General features: G+C 40.4%; 1 protein-coding gene across 2 annotated transcripts in view; it reads left to right on the top strand.

Annotated features, from left to right (window-relative positions):
- Nucleotides 1-15,282: 15,282 nt before the first annotated feature.
- Nucleotides 15,283-18,330, top strand: part of ACP1 (acid phosphatase 1) — a 192,917-nt gene continuing 189,869 nt past the window's right edge. Inside the window, exon 1 of one of the 2 annotated variants that reach the window (XM_084622623.1) lies at nt 15,283-15,413. The gene's annotated coding sequence lies outside the window, so the exon portion shown is untranslated. The remainder of the gene's footprint in view (nt 15,414-18,330) is intronic. The other variant, XM_084622622.1, reaches the window with a different exon arrangement.

Below are 18,330 nucleotides of genomic sequence, written 5' to 3'. Positions count from 1 at the left end.
TAGGGTTATAATTAGGTGTAGATGCTTGAGCCCTAGGTTAACACACCCAGGATCTGCTAACTTGAATTCTACTATCCTGGGGCTAACATTGTGGTGTAGATATATGTACAGGGCCTACAGGCTTCAGGCCTTTAGGAGTATGTCTACACTGCAATTAAACACCTGTGGCTGACCATGTCAGCTGACTTGGGCTCATGGGGCTATAAAACTACAGTTAGGCATCCTGGCTCAGGCTGAAGCTTGGACTCTGGGACCCTCCTACCTTGTGGGGTCCCAGAGCTGGGCTCCAGCCTGAGCCCAGAAGTCTACATTGCAATTTTATAGCCCCGCAGCATAAGCTCCACGAGCCCAAGTCAGCTGACACAGGCCAACTGCTGGTGTTTAATTGCAGTGTGGCCATACCGTAAGATATTTAGTTTAGCCAAAGAAGGCCTCAGGCCTAAAGATAGGCTGACACGAGTAGCTAACTGCTGTGTGACCCTATGTCACAGGATAAAACAGATACAATAATAGTTGTGTTAACTGCCAATATTTAGGAAATATCTATCATGGTTTACCCGTTCAAGCCAGTTGAGGTATTTTGGAGATTTTTGCAGACAAAGGGTATCAGCAGTGTGCTAACCACAAGTTATTATGATGACTGAGTAATGTAAATATTAATGAGTATAACAAGTGGAACTAACAAGTTAGCCTATGAAAAACTGGGCACCCCAAGCGTAGTGGTGTGCAGAAGTATAGATAAAGAAAAGGGATTGAAACTTTCATAAATATGTACAAACCCCAATGGGCATCAGCGTGAAACATAATACAAATTTCAGAGTAACAGCCGTGTTAGTCTGTATTCGCAAAAAGAAAAGGAGTACTTGTGGCACCTTAGAGACTAACCAATTTATTTGAGCATGAGCTTTCGTGAGCTACAGCTCACTTCATCGGATGCATCCATGCATGCATCCGAAGAAGTGAGCTGTAGCTCACGAAAGCTCATGCTCAAATAAATTGGTTAGTCTCTAAGGTGCCACAAGTACTCCTTTTCTTTTTATAATACAAATTGTTTCCCAGTTTACTTACTTTGGGAGACATCAGGATGACACCCATTGGTGATGATGACAATGAAGATGATGATAAGAAATATGATTGACACTCTGGGTTCCCCAGCAGGAGATATAAGAGAGAGAGCGTACAAAGCATACAGCCCTATCTGCTGTTGTATTTCAGTGATCGTGGGACTGTGCTTAGTGAATTTGTTAATAAAGGGACTTGTTATAAATTGTTTCTCATGTGCTCCTTGGGTCTCAAATAATATTGGTAATAATCTTCCTGAGGCTGGAGCCACAAAGAAGACCAAACCCTTAACAACTATGGTGGTCTAAGAGATTAATCAATAAACAATACACCAATCCATCAATTAAGATGCACTGGCACATAATCTGTCTTCAAAATTGGGCCTTTCACCATCAGTATGCTTCACACATACACAAACAGCCTGATTCTCCTCTGCATTGCTCTTGTGCAGACACTGGTGCCTGTGCAACATGCATGTAAAACACTGTCAGATCAGAACCGTAGCATTTAATATCTACTTTCCGAAGCTGACTACACACAGGGCTCCGGGTACTTGTTTAAGATGGTTGGAAAACTTTATTCAAACTATGATTTTGATGAAAAGCAGAGGCATGGGGGAAATTCCTTTTTTAAAAATCATTCCCATTTTCCTAGCCACTCTGCGGTATAAATATGAATATAGCTTTAATACATTCTCCCCCAATCAGTATCTCCATGTATAAACTGACAAAAATGTGTTTACAAGATAATAGTTTGCAAATGATTGTTGTAAAAATAGATTATTATTTTTATGCATGAAATTCTATAGGCATGATAGAGAGACTTATAGAAGAATTTTAGAAAGAAAAGAGATTCAGATAAAAAAGATAGATGCAACTGAAAATTTTTCTCAGACTGATGTAGGAGCTTATGTCCCATTTTCAAAAGTGATTTAGGATTATAGGGCCAGCTCTTTAAAGGCATTTAGATGCCTAAAGATACAGATAGGCACCTACTGGGATTTTCAAAATGTATGTCTTTAGATGTCCAGATACGTTTAAAAACCTGGCCCTAAGGAGTCTAAGTGCCACTGATTTTCAGTGAGATTTAGGTGCCCAAGTCACTTTTGAAAATGGGATTTAGACTCCTGAGACACCTAGATGGTTGTGAAAACTTTATTCTATATAAAAGTTTGATTTTAAAGGTATGGCTTAAATTACCGAAGCCAGCAAATGCAAAGCCAAGGCTGAAAATCAATCTGTTACATGTGCAGTTTTGTCTACAATAGATCTTGCTGCACACAATGGTTTCACAGCTACATCCTTCTCAGGTGATATCTGAGATCAGAAGAGGCTGCTGCTATGATATTTTATAGATGAAGTGCTAGATTTCCTGTGAGAAAGCTAGTGTTCCTGAGATTTTCTGGATGATAAATCCTGAATAAGCCACATCTTTCCCTCCACGCCATGTAAAAGGCTCCTGCTGAAAACATGTTTCAAGCTCATTGTTTTGAGCACATCACTGCCCCTCCCCCATTTAAATTCTTCTTATGGCTCTGCCTCCTGCTACCACATCAAAGTCATCCTTCATGTCACTGCCTTCAAAGCTGGGCATGGCTCCATCTTTCCCTAACTATCTGCTTTTGTCCCTTTTCAGTTGCCGTTGTCTCCTCCATCCAGTGATGTCAGCTTCATCTCCCCATTTGCCATAATGACCTAATCATCACACCTTTTTCCATGCCCCTAGTATGTGTGTTACACCCTTCCAGAGCTGATTTTTAAGACCTTATCCTTTCCACATTTAAGTCTCACTTCTGCCTCCAAGGAATCTAGCTAGCTCATGGTCTCTAGCCTAAGACTCAGCCGAGCATCACACTGATCTCTCTGTTTATATGTTGTACCTTATCCCCCTAACCTTACTGTGTTCACCAGTCTGTCTGACCTCACTCCAGAAGCATCCTAGTGACAAGGTCATGCCCTACATCTTTTAGGAATGTGCCTAGCACATCTTGAGTGCTACCATAGGCAGATAAATATGAATAATGGGGCAGCCCTTCTGCCAGGTGTTGACGGCAGCAAAAGGGGCTGGGTTCAATTTTCTAGTGGTTTTCTTAATGACTTAACTAATACTGGCTCGAGCTCCCACCCAGAAACCTTGGAAACTCTATCTACCATCGTGGGTGCCTTGATGGGCAGTATTCCCCACTCAAAAACACCGAGCCAGGGATTTAAAACAAAGAGAACTTTATGAAGGGGTGAGGGGAGACAACAGAACAAATGCAGGAAATCCAGCAATTAATAAGTCAACAAGTTCTATGAGGTAAGTCTTCCACCCCTCCTCCCGGGGGGCCTTAACAATAGTCCCAAGCTCAGTCCTCCTGGTAACTGAGCATGGCTGCGGCATTTTAGCCTCTGCCCTCCTCCCTAGCTCCCCACTCACAGTTAGCTGTCCTGGGTTGGAGAAGTCCAACGATGCTGGCAGGCCAGAGTTGCCTGGGCTGCTCTGAAGGCTCTGTCACCTGACTCAGCTGGGCTGATTTCAGATGCAGTTGCTGTTAGGGAAGCCTTAGGGAGACTGCTGCTCTCTGTGGCTTCAGCCTCAGCTGCCTCAGCTCTGTTCCTGCTGTGAGGGCTCTGCGCTAGCCATTGTCTCTCAGGATATGTCTACATTGGAATAAAAGAGCTGTGAGCATGGCCATGGCTGGCCCAGGTCAGCTGACTCGGGCTCCTTGGGCTAAGGGTGTGGGGATAAAAACTGCTGTGTAGATGTTTGGGCTCATGCTGAAGAGCAGACTCCGGGACTCTCTCCCATCACAGGATCCCAGAGTTTGGGCTCCAGCCCAAACCCGAACATCTACACTGCAGTTTTACAGCCCCAGAGCCCCAGCCCTATGAGCCTGAATCAGCTGACCCAAAACAGTCTCAGGTATTTAACTGCTGTGTAGACGTACCCTAAGTCAGTGGTTCTGAACCAGGAGAACACATACTCCTGGGGGTATGCAGAGGTCTTCCAGGGGGTACATCGACTCATCTAGGTATTTGCATAGTTTTACAACAGGCTACATAAAAGCACTAGCAAAGTCAGTACAAACTAAAATTTCATACAGACAATAACTTGTTTATACTGCTCTATATACTATACACTGGAATGTAAGTGCAATATTTATATTCCAATCAATTTATTTTACAACTATATGGTCAAAATGAGAAAGTCAGCAATTTTTAAGTAATAGTGTGTGCTGTGGCACTTTTGTATTTTTAGGTCTGATTTTATAAGCTAGCCGTTTTTAAGTGAGGTGAAACTTGGAGTAGGCAAGACAAATCAGGCTCTTGAAAGGGATACAGTAGTCTGGAAAGGTTGAGAGCCACTGCCCTAAGCCACTTTCAGCTCTGCATTGTCTGCTGCTATACTGCAGTCTCAGCTCTTTAGATAGTTCCAGTTCAGCTATTTAGAAAGGGTTTAGTGGGTATCTAGAGTCACTTTACAGAGTACTTACCACCAGGAAGGCACTCCCAGAAGGAAATGTAGAAACTCTTCTTCCCCTTACTGCCTCACCTAGCTCTGCCCAGACTCCCTTACCAACCATGTCTGTAATAATGCACAGTTGCTGTAGATCCCTTGCCCCTTCATCTCACAATATGCGCAATTGAATTTTATTGCTCCCAAACTCAAAACTTCACTGAATTTTCATCAAAATGCCCCAAACTTTCATGAAATAAAATGAGGCCTGACTCATTCAGTCAGTTCCCCTTGCTCTCCCACAGATGCCAGCCCAGAGCTCCCTCGCCACTGGAGCCTCTGGCCATCTGCATTTCTTAAGTTGCTCTGGGCTGCTTGTCTCCCATTTCAGCAACAGGCGACATTAGTGAGCTTCCTTCTCTTTAAGGCTCTAGGCCACAGGGTTTACACGGCAATATCTCTTGAGGTTAATACATCTCTAAAAGAAGTTCATTTGATCCATAGATCTTATATAAGCTACACTGAGGCACAGCTATTGCCTTCACAATACTAGCATATCACTGAAGGCCATATTCAATAATAACAACTAAAATCAATTCATTTGGAAGCTTGTCTGACCTTGCAGGGGACCAAACAGATTGTTTTTATTGAATCTGGTCCTAAATAAGCTGTGGCCATTGAATACTAATTAAAACGTTAGGTAACATAATTTGGTATTTCAAAGGTACTATAGGGCATTCTGCAATGCAATGGTGTGAAATTCCATGATATACCACGCTATTTGTGTTGTTTTCCCCCTTCCTCCATATGTGAATGGATGACAGAGACATGGGAATGAAATTCTTTCATATGTGCAGCAGACATTAGTCTGTGGCTTTGATGTAATATACCTCACGCAGTGTGTAAACATTTTGTGTTTTTAAAATTGTGCATTCAAGAGGTTTTCATGCTGAGGTGAGACTTTGTATCCCTGCCAAAGTCTATGTATTCACGCTGTCTGTCTTGACTGCAGATGGAAACCAAAGTAAGGTTTTTCAACAGACTGATACCGTTTATTCATATTACTGTACTTCTGATTTTTTAAAATAGAAAAATACATCTTTTTTTTTTAAAGCTGAATTGGTGGAAACTGTAAAAAGAAAAATTGTTGTGATCTCTGCTGCTTCTTTATTAGGTGTAAAGATCACATTCAAAAGAAATATTTCTCTATTTGTTTTTGTTACAGTGGAAATAAATATCAGGTTCTACTTCCAGATGCTGCAGATCTGAGGCCACAAGGATCAGGTGAGGAGTTTTAAACTAACCCCTCAACGCTTTACAGGAATAGGCTGGCTGCAGAGGAGAGCACAACTGCATCCTCTTACAGAATGATACTGTGGCTGTTCTCCCCAAAACATCCAGGAAGCACTAAGCCCTTATGAGGCCTATACTTCCTATAGCTCTCGCTGGAGCACTGTAACTCCGTACTCATCATCGCTGTACCAGAATAGAATAATCTGGCTCCAGTGCTTTGGGTCTGTGTCTGCTACTACTGACGACATCCTCTGGCTCAGTGGTTTGTGATATATACCCATTGTTGTTTGTTGTACACCAAACAAGGCATTTATGGATTACACGGCCATGTATGTACCCAACACTCATGCTTCTAGATTAGTCCAAATCAACCTGACTATTATCACCTTCTTCCTTTGCATTGACCAGTCCTCTCAGCCTTGCATAACCAGCAGACATTACCATCCTATCACACCAATACCAGGTATGCTAGACCAACAGCTCTCATATATCAGAAGTGTCAGCAGCTGCTAAAGTGGTATCAAATATTGTGGTTGAAGCAGTTTTACACCCATTTCTCATGAAGCTAGGCAGTCTGCATGCCAATAATGATAGCGCGATAGCACAAATAGCATGATGTAATATTGTATGTTGTGTGCTTGGTGAAGAAAACACAAAGAATCAACATGAAATAATTCCACATTCAAAACATAGCTTTGGCCAAAACCCTGCTAAGAATCTAGTTAACAGGCCACATCACCTTGAATGTTCCCTTGAAATATCTGTTAACTACTTATGCTAAACTATCTGTTCAAATTTTGTATTTAGCAGTGACGTGTTGAGTTAGTTTCCCATACCTGAAGAAGAACTCTATGTAAGCTTGAATGCTTGTCTTTCTCACCCACAGCAGTTGGTCCAATAAAAGATATGACCTCACCCACCCTGTCTCTCTATAAATCCAGTGTCAGTCATGTATTTTGGATATTATTGGGCAGAAAAGTGGGATACCAATCCATATGCCCTGTGAGGGAAAAGATTCAGGAGAACAAAAGATGCCCACATGTATATCAAACAACCCAGACCATAACCCTAAAAATACCAACCCAGATACTCAGCTGGTGTAAATCTGTGGAACTACACTGAACTTACCTCGACCGTTGTGTTTAACCTCTTACTCACATTTTCTCCAATAAGAGTGACAGCCAATCCGATACATGCCTCTCATTATTTTGGTTACAGTTTCATTCCTGTCAAAAAAAAGTCTGGAAAAAAATATTGACTCCAAAGGTGTAGAAACTCTGATTCAAAAGTTGTTTTTCCAAATGTTCTCACTGTGCTTGATTCTGATATCTTAACCACAGTTTTCTTTTAGAAAAGAAAAAGACAGTGTCACCACAGGAGCTCATCATTTATCAACAATTAACAGTCCATGTTCTTTCTGTTCATGACATAGTCTGACTGTCCCCGAAGCATCCCTGATTTTGTCTTCTGATGTGAACCTGGAACTTGCAAAAATGTGCTAAGTGTTGTTCTGGGATATTGCTTTAGGTTAAATAGAAACATTATCCAGATGTTTTTGAACAGACGGATGATTTATTATCACATGTAAAAAAACATTGTCAGACATACCCCACCCTGCTGGAACCACACAGTCTTTGAAACCAACCTCATGGCCAAATTCATAGTCCTTAGTGAGTCAAAATACCATGGAAGTCAAAAGGAGAGTTTGTTGATTAGGGCTGCAAAATTTAGCCCTCAAGCCAAGAGGTATGTTTGAACTAATAATATATGTGAAACAACTCTGTGATATTTAATCTACCTTATTTTTAAAGTAAAACTATACATGATTAAAAAGAATTGCACAATAAAATGGTACAGCCAACAACAGGCATCTAGTTTGTATTGCAAATTAACTCAACTCCAGTAACTCTCCTAAAAGGCTTTATGACAACAGGACTCTGGAAAGAGTATGCCCATATTCACTGTACTGCAAAGGGAATTAGACTGCTAAATGCTCTGAAAGATGCCAAATTAAATTTACAAAATTTTAAAATGGCTCACTGAATGGACACCTCTTTCAAATCATTGTTGCATTTAAGAGATTCGTAGAACCTCAGGATTTGGCTCAGTCTTTTTAATTTTAAATGTTCCCCTGCCAAAGACAAAACAAACCATGGGTGTTGAATACAATTCCCTTTTGTACTTTGCACTGGAGGGGAAAGATAACATAAGGTCCAAAGTGGTCACACTAAACATCACATTTGGATGGGGAAAAAATTCAAGGTACTTTTTTAAAAGTATCGTGAGAGGAACTAACACAGATGTCAAGATACTGTAGTTGAACCTGTTGTGTATCTAAAACCCCAACAAAGAGTGATTTGTAGCTTATTTGTTCTTGTGACGTGGTAGAAGACATTCATCTCATCCTATAGATGGCTGGAATAGTCAATCAAAACTGATTTGTGGATAGGACATTAAACTGGTTAAATACAAGATAGATGAAGTGGAAGGTAAGAAAGTGTAATTGTCTTTTTTCATAGATTTGTTTCACTGGAGAATCATTAACCAGTAGGAATACTTAGAAAGAGCAAATTATCTATTCTTTTCTATTTCTCATATAATAAAAATGGACAAACTTTGTTTAAAAGGTTTTCCAAAATAAGAGTAATCGTTCTGGATCAAGGGGTCAAAATATAAAATAACCATTTACATGCTACATTCAAACTTTGGGTTCTGAAATACCCAAATCTACTTTTAATACATTTTCAATAGCAGAAATCTGATATTGCTATTGTACCAGGACTGGGAAATTATAGACCCCAAAAAGTATGACACTGCAGTTAATAGTGCTCAATTCTGTTGTACTGCATTTGGTGTCACTACAATGAAAAGATAACACACACATGCATAGCATCCCGGTGGTTAACTGAAAAGGCCTATAAAATCATTTAGGCCATGTCTCTGCAAATGTGGGATAGTCCCCTACAGTCAATTTTCCTAGCATCTTTTCTAAGCTAGTTTTAAAAGACATTTTTGCCTAAAAATTTCCTTCTCTTAGATGCTAAAGAAATATCTTGTCAAAAACAAGCAAATTAGACAGCTCATGGGATTTTATGAATCACACAAATAACAATAGTCAAACATCAAAATTATGAATACGCACTATCTGAAATTTGGTCCACTACTATCAAGGGATGCTATGTATTTATATGAGGTGAAATTCTGGCTCCACTGAAGTCAGTGGTAAAATTCTCATTGACTTCCATGAGGGCAGGATTTCACCCATGGCACCTATGGCTTTATATTATCATCATCTTGGTATCTAAACACCTCAGATAGATTTGGGTGACTTCAAGCCATTGTAACTGACAGCCTGATCCTCCCTACAGGCTCTTATTACCAGAAACAGTACTTCACGTCTTGAGCACTCCTCCTACACTATACCTAGTAGTACATGTCTGCAGAATCTGGTCCTAATTAACACTTGGCTTGACTGTGTGGTTTGCTGAGCCTGGAATGAGATGATGCCTGAGCCTGGAGTCCTTGGGCCTAGCTCTCCACTACCTTGCACTTTGTGAAATAATTTAAACCTGTGTGTAGTAGGTGTCAAATCAGCTAGTATGTTGCTCTGATCGTTTTTTTATGTCTGTGTTGCACTTTGCACAAATGTAAAGGACTCGGGACAAGGCAGTCGAGGGTGAGGACCCTTGACCTTGAAGTCAATGGGAATTGAAGGTGCTCACCACTTCACAAGACCAGGCCTTTAGGTCAATATTTCTAAGGTTTGCATGCCTCAGTTTTGGGTTGCCCAGCTTGAGACACTAAACTTCTACTGACTTTAATTTAGTTTGTGGATACTCAGCAGCGCTTCTGAAAATCAGGTCTTTGGGTGCCTCAAGTTGGATTCCCCAAATTAGTGTCCACTTTTGAAAATTTCAGCCTTATAGTTTAGTTAATCAAAGCAGTTGGGAAAACACTCAAAAAATTAGTTTCTGCACTAATTCTAGTTTCTTTCTCTTTTGCATGTTACTCTCAATTTCTTTGGCCAGATAATGATTAATGTTTAAGGAGACAGAGTTTTGAGAGACAGAGGGTTTTTTCATTAGTTCTCATCCTTTGGATCATGAACATTTCACTCCACCTGATTCAGAAGATAAATTATAAGGCCTCTGATGTGTTTCCCAATAAACACAATTCTTTTAAATCACTATCTCCTAGATGACCTCTTATATAACTTCACCATTTGTTTAGCATCCACAGAGAGAGTACAGGTACTGTGTACTCTCTGCTTGGTCTCAAAGTTCAGTAAGGGAGAAAGGGGAAAATTTTGAATCTAACATGAGTCCAGGTTATTTGGCTTTATGGGGCTGTTTTAGAGAGGACTCAAGGGGAAAAATTAACTACTAAACAGACCAGGAACCAGAGCTGTGCCAAACTTTAACGTGGGTTCAATGATGACTTTGGGTAAGTTGTTTCAGTCCATGTGTTCATAACACTCTTAGTTTTACTTGAATTTGGGGCATGATTAATTCATGTGAAATGTCAATTTGACTTTGACTTTGGGTACAATCTCTGAGTTTCAAATGTTTTTTTACCAAAACTGGAAGTACCTTCTCAGAAACTACAAAGAAACTTCTTAGAAACTACACCTGAAGTATAGACTAACTGCAAGGCATATATATATATTTAGGCAAGCTAATTTAACCTTTTATACCTACCTATCTAATCCTAAAGCTGAGGTGGAAATATGATGCCACATGATGGACTTTCTAATTTTTTGTTTGTTTTTCTTTAAATGTATACATTATTTTCCCAAAAAACTACATGAAAGGAACATTAAGGAAGATATTCACTATATAACCATGATTCATTCTCAGAGCACTGTCCATTCAGTCACTATGTCAGGGATGGGTCCTGTAGAGAACTAGTATGTGATCATGTAATTAAAGACTACATTCTAAAGTTGGGCAGGGTTATTAGGCATAATGAGGGGAGGGGAAGAACTGAAGGACAGCGTGGACCAAATCCTTCTGTGTAGAAAGAACTCATACTGGCATAAATATTAGAAGTTTTACTCAAAAACATGTTGGCATCTGAAAGACACCTAAAGATGTTTGTTCTAGAACAACAGCACTGCAGACTAAAATTATCCTAGGCATCCCAGCAGTAGAAAAGTAGAAAAGGCAGTAGAAAAGGTTCCAGTGTCATCTTGTTTATTACCACAAAGAATGTCACCTCTTAGGAAGAAGCCTACTGTGATGTGGTTCCTACCCCACACAGCATAAAGAGGATTAGTCATGCTGTGCTTCAGAAGGAACAATGGAGGTGAATCCATGGAGTGGCCCAGAGAGTTGCAGGGAACAACCAGTCTGGGCCCAGCAGGCTCAGATAAAAGGGAGCTGCAGGGCAGAGTAGGGTCAGTTGTGGCTGGGAGCCCAAGAAGTAAGGACTGTGTCCCTGGAGGGCTGAGGGAACCGTAAGCTCCTTGAACAGAGCAGTGGCTGGCTGCTGGGACTGAGCAGCTAAGTGCCTTCAGGTGAGGAGGAAGAAGGTGCTGGGACCATGGGGAAGTAACCCAGGGAAAGAGGAGCAGCAAGAGGCTGCTATTTAGAAGGTCCCTGGGCTTGGGCCTGGAGAAGTGAATGGGCCTGGTTTCTCTTCCCCTTCCCCTCCCCCCCCCAACCACTGAGGAAATGGCTAGACTATTGGACAGAGGTACCCCACCCCCGGAAGGGGGAAACACAGGTGATGACCTAGCTGGAGGGCTGAGTCACAGAGAGGGTGCTGTGGTTCTGGGAGCTGAGAGAGGAGCCCTAGGCAGGAGCAGAGACAGAGAGGGCATGCAGATTGCAGATGAGGGCATAGGCCTTGAGCTAATCCCCAGAACAACTAGGAGGAGATGCCAGTCTGGCGAGGAGGGCTGCACCCTGTGACACCTACCACAAAGAGCATGTTAGATTTTCAAATTTACATTATACGTTATGGGTCAACTCCTCAGCTGGCACAAATCTATTTACACCAGCAAATCTATTTACACCAGCAAAATATTAATATATTTCAGTCTATTATCATAAGAGCTTCTTCTCTTTTGAACTTCTGATTTCTAGGCTGAATAAATATGACAAGTTTTCTTGTAATGTATATGTGTATTAGTAACTCAAAGCTAGGTTGGTGTTCATGATTAGACATCCTGTCAAATTCTCCTCTCATTTACAATAGTGTGACTCTAGAGTTATTCTACTGATTTCTCTAGACTTCCTCTGGACATACACTTGTGCAATTCTGACAACTGAATTTGGCCTAGTGTTAGGTTTTTCCTTCAGCGCTTAAATGAATAATCATATGTAATATATTTCTTTATTAAGTATGCATGGCATGTGCTAGACTGAATAAACTTATTACCTATCAATGTCCATCATTATGAAAATATTTCCAGTACTGTAGAGAACTTCCTGGGGGTGCTAGAAGCAGAGAGCAATTTCATTTGGTTCATATTTAATTGCCTGGCTTACTCATCTAAGCCAAGCTGTGTAGGTATATTAAGCACCTGAGCCTGTTTAAAGAAAAGATTGTTAACAAATCAATCTAATGCTTCCTATCTGACATTTACATTTGTCTGATAAATTGTTAGCTAAAATTTTCTTAGTAGGAAAAGGACTGAGAGTCAATAATGATCATGTTAAATTAATTCCTTAGACTCTGATCCTGCACCTAACCTCACACTGATGAACCTTTGTGCACATGTGGATCCCTGCTGAAGTCAATGTGGCTCTGAGTAAGCGTGGAGGGCTGCCTGCATGCAGGCAATTATAGGAATGGGCTATATGTACTCATCCACCCTTGAGTACATAGAGCTTATCTCCTAAATATATCACCATTGCTACTCAGTCCTTCTCTAGTGTCGTTGCTTTGTTCCTTGGTATGATCCAAGTTTTGGCGATGCTTTCACTGATCTCACTATGTTACTTGCCAAGTGTAATCAGCTTTGGAAGACTACCACCTCAGCCCTGTTTTATACACACAGGAAGATGACTAAATGGATGTTCATTTTTGTTAGGCAGCAGAGTTTATACCTTAATCTAGTTGAGCTCATTTTACTCTTTCAATTTAATATTTTTAAATGGATTTTAGGAAGTTATGCATAGACTTGCTATATGTGCTCTTTCCACAAGTCTCTGTGAGGAGTAGAAGGGGCACGTTCAGTAATATGTAGCTGTCATATGCAATTCCTCTCATTTCCCACCCCCCGCCCCTTTATCAAGGCTTTTGTAAAATCTTGCTGGTTTTTCCTCAACAGTAGCTTCAACAATTTGTCCCTTTATCTCGATCACAAAAATAACAGCTCATGTTGTGGACACCTCGTGCCTTGATTTCAGAATCCTCCTCCTCACAGGTCTCAAATTTTTGTATTGAACATTTCAGGCTTACTCAACATGCTGCCACAAAAATAATTACCTTCCTCTGCTTCTCTGACAACATCACTCACTCCTCTTCTTGAGCTCCTGCATTGGCTTCCAACCTCCCTATACTTTATTTCTTGTAGCCCGGTTCTTGTGTCATAGGGCAATATATGATTGCTATTGCAGTGTAGTTCGGGTTCCTAGAGCCTTTGCCTCAGTTTTAGAGCTGACAAATTTCTCCTTTGTTGTAGGATTGATATGGTTCCTGGATTACTGGGGAGGGGAAAGGGCTTTTATGTCACACAACTGGCATTTCATACTGGATTCAGTTTTCTGTTATCTAATTTGGCCAGTGTCTGACATTGCAGCTGGAAGTGAATTAATGAAGTAATGTTACCTCACCTAGTCAACCATTCACTGACTTCTGTTGGGCAATTATTCAGCGAGTCCATTAGGACTTAATTTGAGACTTTGTTGGAGTACGCATATGAATAAGACAATCAAGATTTGGCCCAATATCTATCTGTAGACTAGTGGCACCAAAGACATAGAGAAAGATTAGATGCAAGGGAGTAAGGAATTAAGAATTTATTTGGGTGAATTATAAGGAGAACACTGCAGTGTTCTTGAAACTAATCCAATTGATTCCCATTTCTTTTGAACTTTTCTGTTTCCTCTGTATCAGGAAATTCAGAGGCATAAAAATGTTTCAGGTTCAGCTCATTCCAATTTATTACTGCATTTATCTGTATTCTACAGAGTCCCAAGCAGGGAAGTTAATCTTTTATTTATCCGAGGAACATTTTATATGTATTATACAGTAGCAGCCTTTTCTGACACTATGATATTAAAAATTCTATCAGCGGTGCCATTATAAACCCATTACTAAGGCTTTTAAAAATGTTGAAAAAATATGTTGGGGGCTCAGACTTGATACACAGTGGCAATTGGTTTTTTTCTTCATATTTTTGAGGGGAGTAATTAAACCAAGAAAGATTTGAGAAGTAGGGCTGCGGAAAAAAAAAAAATTCCTGAAAATAATACAGCAGATCGGAACTACTGAAGACATCCACAGATTGCTCTAACATGGGAATCTGCAGAAGAGGTTAATAACCTCTGCAAATACACCTAGTTCCATATTATGTTGCGCTATCGGTGCCTTTGAACTTTATAGACCATTAATAGCATATTTCAGTTCTTGTTCAATATTTCAAAAACAGGAATGGTAGTAAGCTCTTCAACCAAAATTTCATGCTACATTTTTGCGCTCACAATCTTCATAGGGGATGACGCAGCCTTGAAAGAGCAATATCCTTCTAAAAGGTATGCTTTAGCTCAGGGTTTCTCAACCTTTTCAGGTTGTCAGTCCCTTATTTGATGTGAAAAAAAAATCACATCCTCTTACATTTACTATAATAAAAATAAAAAATGTATCAATGATAACAATGATAAGCCTATAAAATTTATTTGGGCCTCTTCGAGAGGTTGTGAGAGAATATTTGATCCTTAAGAGTGCGGAGAATGGGAAAGTAAGATTTTCTTTGCTTTCATTTATAATAAAATTGTCAACACTCGTGACCCCCTCCCCACCCCGATTGCCTTTTTTGAGTGCCCTTCACCTTGGTAGTTGTGACCTCTTGATTGGGAAACACTGCTTTAGGTCAACCAAAAGTTAGGGGCCTGTGGCAGGGATCACTTAGTGAAATTCTATGGCGTGTGTGATGCTGGAGGGCAGACTAGATGATCACAGTGGTCCCTTCTGACCTTAAAATCTATGGGGGAAAAAAAAGAAATTAAAGAACATTTTGAAAAGATTTTAGAGACAAACCTGCACCAATCCACATTTTGAAGAAGTGAGGAGACTAAATATTTGATTTAGTCATAGAGAATGATCTATAAGGCTTGGTAAACTTGGCTCATTCAAACAAACTCTTTTAATGCAGCCAAATGCAAAGTTATACACATACAGGATGAGGGACTGCATTCTGGAAAGCAGTGACTTTGGGAAAGAGTTGGGAGGAGGGCAGCAGATTCAAGGCTGCCTCCTCCCTCACAGTAGACAGACACTGAAAAGAAAAGGCTTGTCTCTAAGCCTTGTCTCTTAGATTGGAAGGCTAATTGGGAAGAGTGTTCATTGGAAGGGAGCTGGCAAAAGCCCTGGAACTGACTAAGCTAAAGCAACATGCCTGAGACACAAATACCAGCTTCACAGAGACGGCTGAGGGGAAACTCCTGTTAGAGGTAAGGTAACATTGACTACTTTAAAGCAGAGTAGCTAGCAGGACAATCCTGATGCAGGAATTGCTGAGACTGGCTTTTAGGAAATGCCTCTGTTGTTGGCCTCAGGAGAAGCTGTGAGGAACTACCAAAGTCAAGTGGGGGTGGGGATGGGGGGGGGAAGCAGAGCCTACAGATCTCATGAAGATGCTATTGAGCAGGGTAAAGGTAGGAGCAGCCCAGGGATTGTAAAGGGATTGAAGGAACAGTCCTTAGCTACCTCAACAGGGCCCCCTGGCTGGAACCCAGAGAAGAGGGCAGCCCTGGGTTCCCTTTCCTTTCCCCAGACAAAGAGGGAAAGCAGAGGCATCAAGAATAAAAGAAGCCAAGAACACCAAGTGTCAGTCAGGGAGACAAGCTTGAAGGCCATTAGATTTTGAGTTTTCTGTTAATCCCTGGAAGAGGGAATGGAATGAGTGGTGACCTGGCCAAAGGGCTAGGCCAGGTACAATGACAGACCACTGACACCAAAAGGACTACAGGGAGTGCTAAACCAGAAAGCCCTGCAACACTGCACTCAGGCATAGGGATGCGCTCTAGAGGTGAGAGGCGTGATGGCAAGTTATAAAAAGGGAGTGAATTTAGCTCATTGAGTGCATAACTGAGGCCCAGATCATCAGGAATATTTAGGTGCCTAAATTGAGTTCATAGGGCTTAGGCACCTAAATACCTTTTTGAGGTTCCAGGCCTAACTTCCCATCCACAATAAGTAAAATATTTAAATCATCAGCAACACTAAGCACCCACAGCCCTCACTGAAGTGATTGAAAAGTGATTAGGAGCTCTGAGCTTCTAAAGATGCACCCCAGTGGATTCCCTTCCAACCTTGTTCTGTGTGTAAATTAAGCCGGAACTACAGAGTAAATTTAAATGCTATCGAGATTTAGGTAAGATCATTATAACAAGCTCTGGCACTGGCCAATGTGCTAGGAAAAACCTCTAACACTTGTGAAACCAGCCCAATTACTTTTTTAGTGAATGATGGTGTCTAGGGTGATTTGTGATACTTTGCATTAAGGATGCTCGTAAAACATTTTTTCTTAAATAGGCTTTATGTGATTTACAAGTTCTCTTGGTATGTGACTTTTATTCTTTTTTTGTGTGGAGAATAAGCATCATTTGAACATCATATAAATGTGATTTTTGTTGTTGGTTGTATGCTATGACATTAGCAGTTTGAAATTAAAAGTTTAAGCCTTATAAGCTTGATGTAACTCCAGTGTTTAGGACCTCTAGATTGGCACTTTATATAATTCCTACAGGTTTAGGAAATAAAAATCTTTGGTAACAGTGTATATGGGACTTCAATAAAACAGATAAATCAAAATGAAACAACTTTTAAAACTGAAAATATGAAAAGGCTAAATACAGGCTTCTTAGCTCACCTGAAGTTACTATCTGCTACTAGAATCAAGCCTGGACCAGAGCAGAAGATATTGGCCTACCTGCCCAAATTGGAGCTCATTTCAAGGGGATACCTTGAAGAAAAGTTTCTTTTACTATATCACAGTTCTTACCAGTTTGGTCCTTACCAGAGCTGCTTCCAGGGCAGAATTAGTCCTGTTCCCTTTGCACATGTGTTTGAGATGATATGGAAGAGAGACTGAAAATAAAATTAAAAACCACAACAGTAGGTACTGTTTATGTGATACAAAAACATAAAAATAAAATTTTATTTTACAAATCAGTCAGGAGGAATAAGTCGGTGTAACTTGCATTAAAAGAACATTGGAAGAAAAAGAATGAAAAATAAACCTAAATCTCAGAGTGTGATACAGTCATTATAGCTAATACACATCATGGAATAGATGGAGTCTGAGAAATCTTTTCAACAAAGATTTTCAAAACCCTCCACTATAGTGGAGTTTGCCAAATCTAATCATTTATTGCAATCAGTCTTATGTTACAACAGTTCAGAGGATTGCAGATACAGATGTCAAATGCACTGTGCTGCCTGTTTGAATATGAGTGAGCTGTGTTTCTATGAAAGGACTGAATAGGTCCATATGATTTATAGGATGCCTTACATTGTTGATAGTGCTAATGGAAAAAATGGTGATATTCTGTTAAAATGTCTCTCAAAGTGAAAGACAAGGGCTTTGTTCCTTATTCCCTCAGGGTTTTGTCAATACTCCAGTACTGGTTCCCTTCAAATTAACAGGTGCAGGGCCTGCACAAACTAGAATCTAGGGGCTCGGCATCAGGAGGATTACTGTAATTGAAACTGATGTAACTTAGTGTGGAATTTGGCCCGTCCTTCTTTCAATAACTCTCGGCCTGATTTTCAGAAATGCTGGACACCCTAAACAGAAGGCCCAGGGAGCTGTGGTTTATAGCACCTCAGAAAACCAGTTCTTCTGTTGTCTAGGGTATCTCAATGGTGTCACCATCTGTAAATAACTAAATGGGGAACAGAACACATTTTTGATAATGGGCTCTACAATCTAGCAGAGAAAGGTATAACAAGATTCAATGGCTGGAAGCTGAAGCTAGACAAATTCAGACTGGAAATAATTAATTTTTAGGAGTGAGGGTTAATTAACCACTGGCACAGTTTACCAAGGGTCATGGTGGATTTTCCATCGGTAGCAATTTTTAAATCACGCTGGGATGTCTTTCTAAAAGATACGCTCTAGTTCAAACAGGAATTATTTTGGGGATGTTCTATGGCTGTGTTATACAGGAGATCAGACTAGAAGACCACAGTGATCCCTTCTGGCCTTAACATCAATGAATCTTTTCAAATGGTTTTGTGCCTTATTTTAATCGGCACACTGCATTTGTTTTCTTCTGAATTATCTTTTCTATTGTACATGGTAATATGGAGAAAATGTTCTCCTTGTGAAAAGGCATCAGGACCACTTTGGCTGGAAAGATTGTC

This window comes from Lepidochelys olivacea (genome assembly GCF_965140295.1).
Source record: "Lepidochelys olivacea isolate rLepOli2 genome assembly, chromosome: 3".
Classification (NCBI taxonomy): domain Eukaryota; kingdom Metazoa; phylum Chordata; order Testudines; family Cheloniidae; genus Lepidochelys; species Lepidochelys olivacea.
This window is presented reverse-complemented; position numbering and strand designations above follow the sequence as displayed.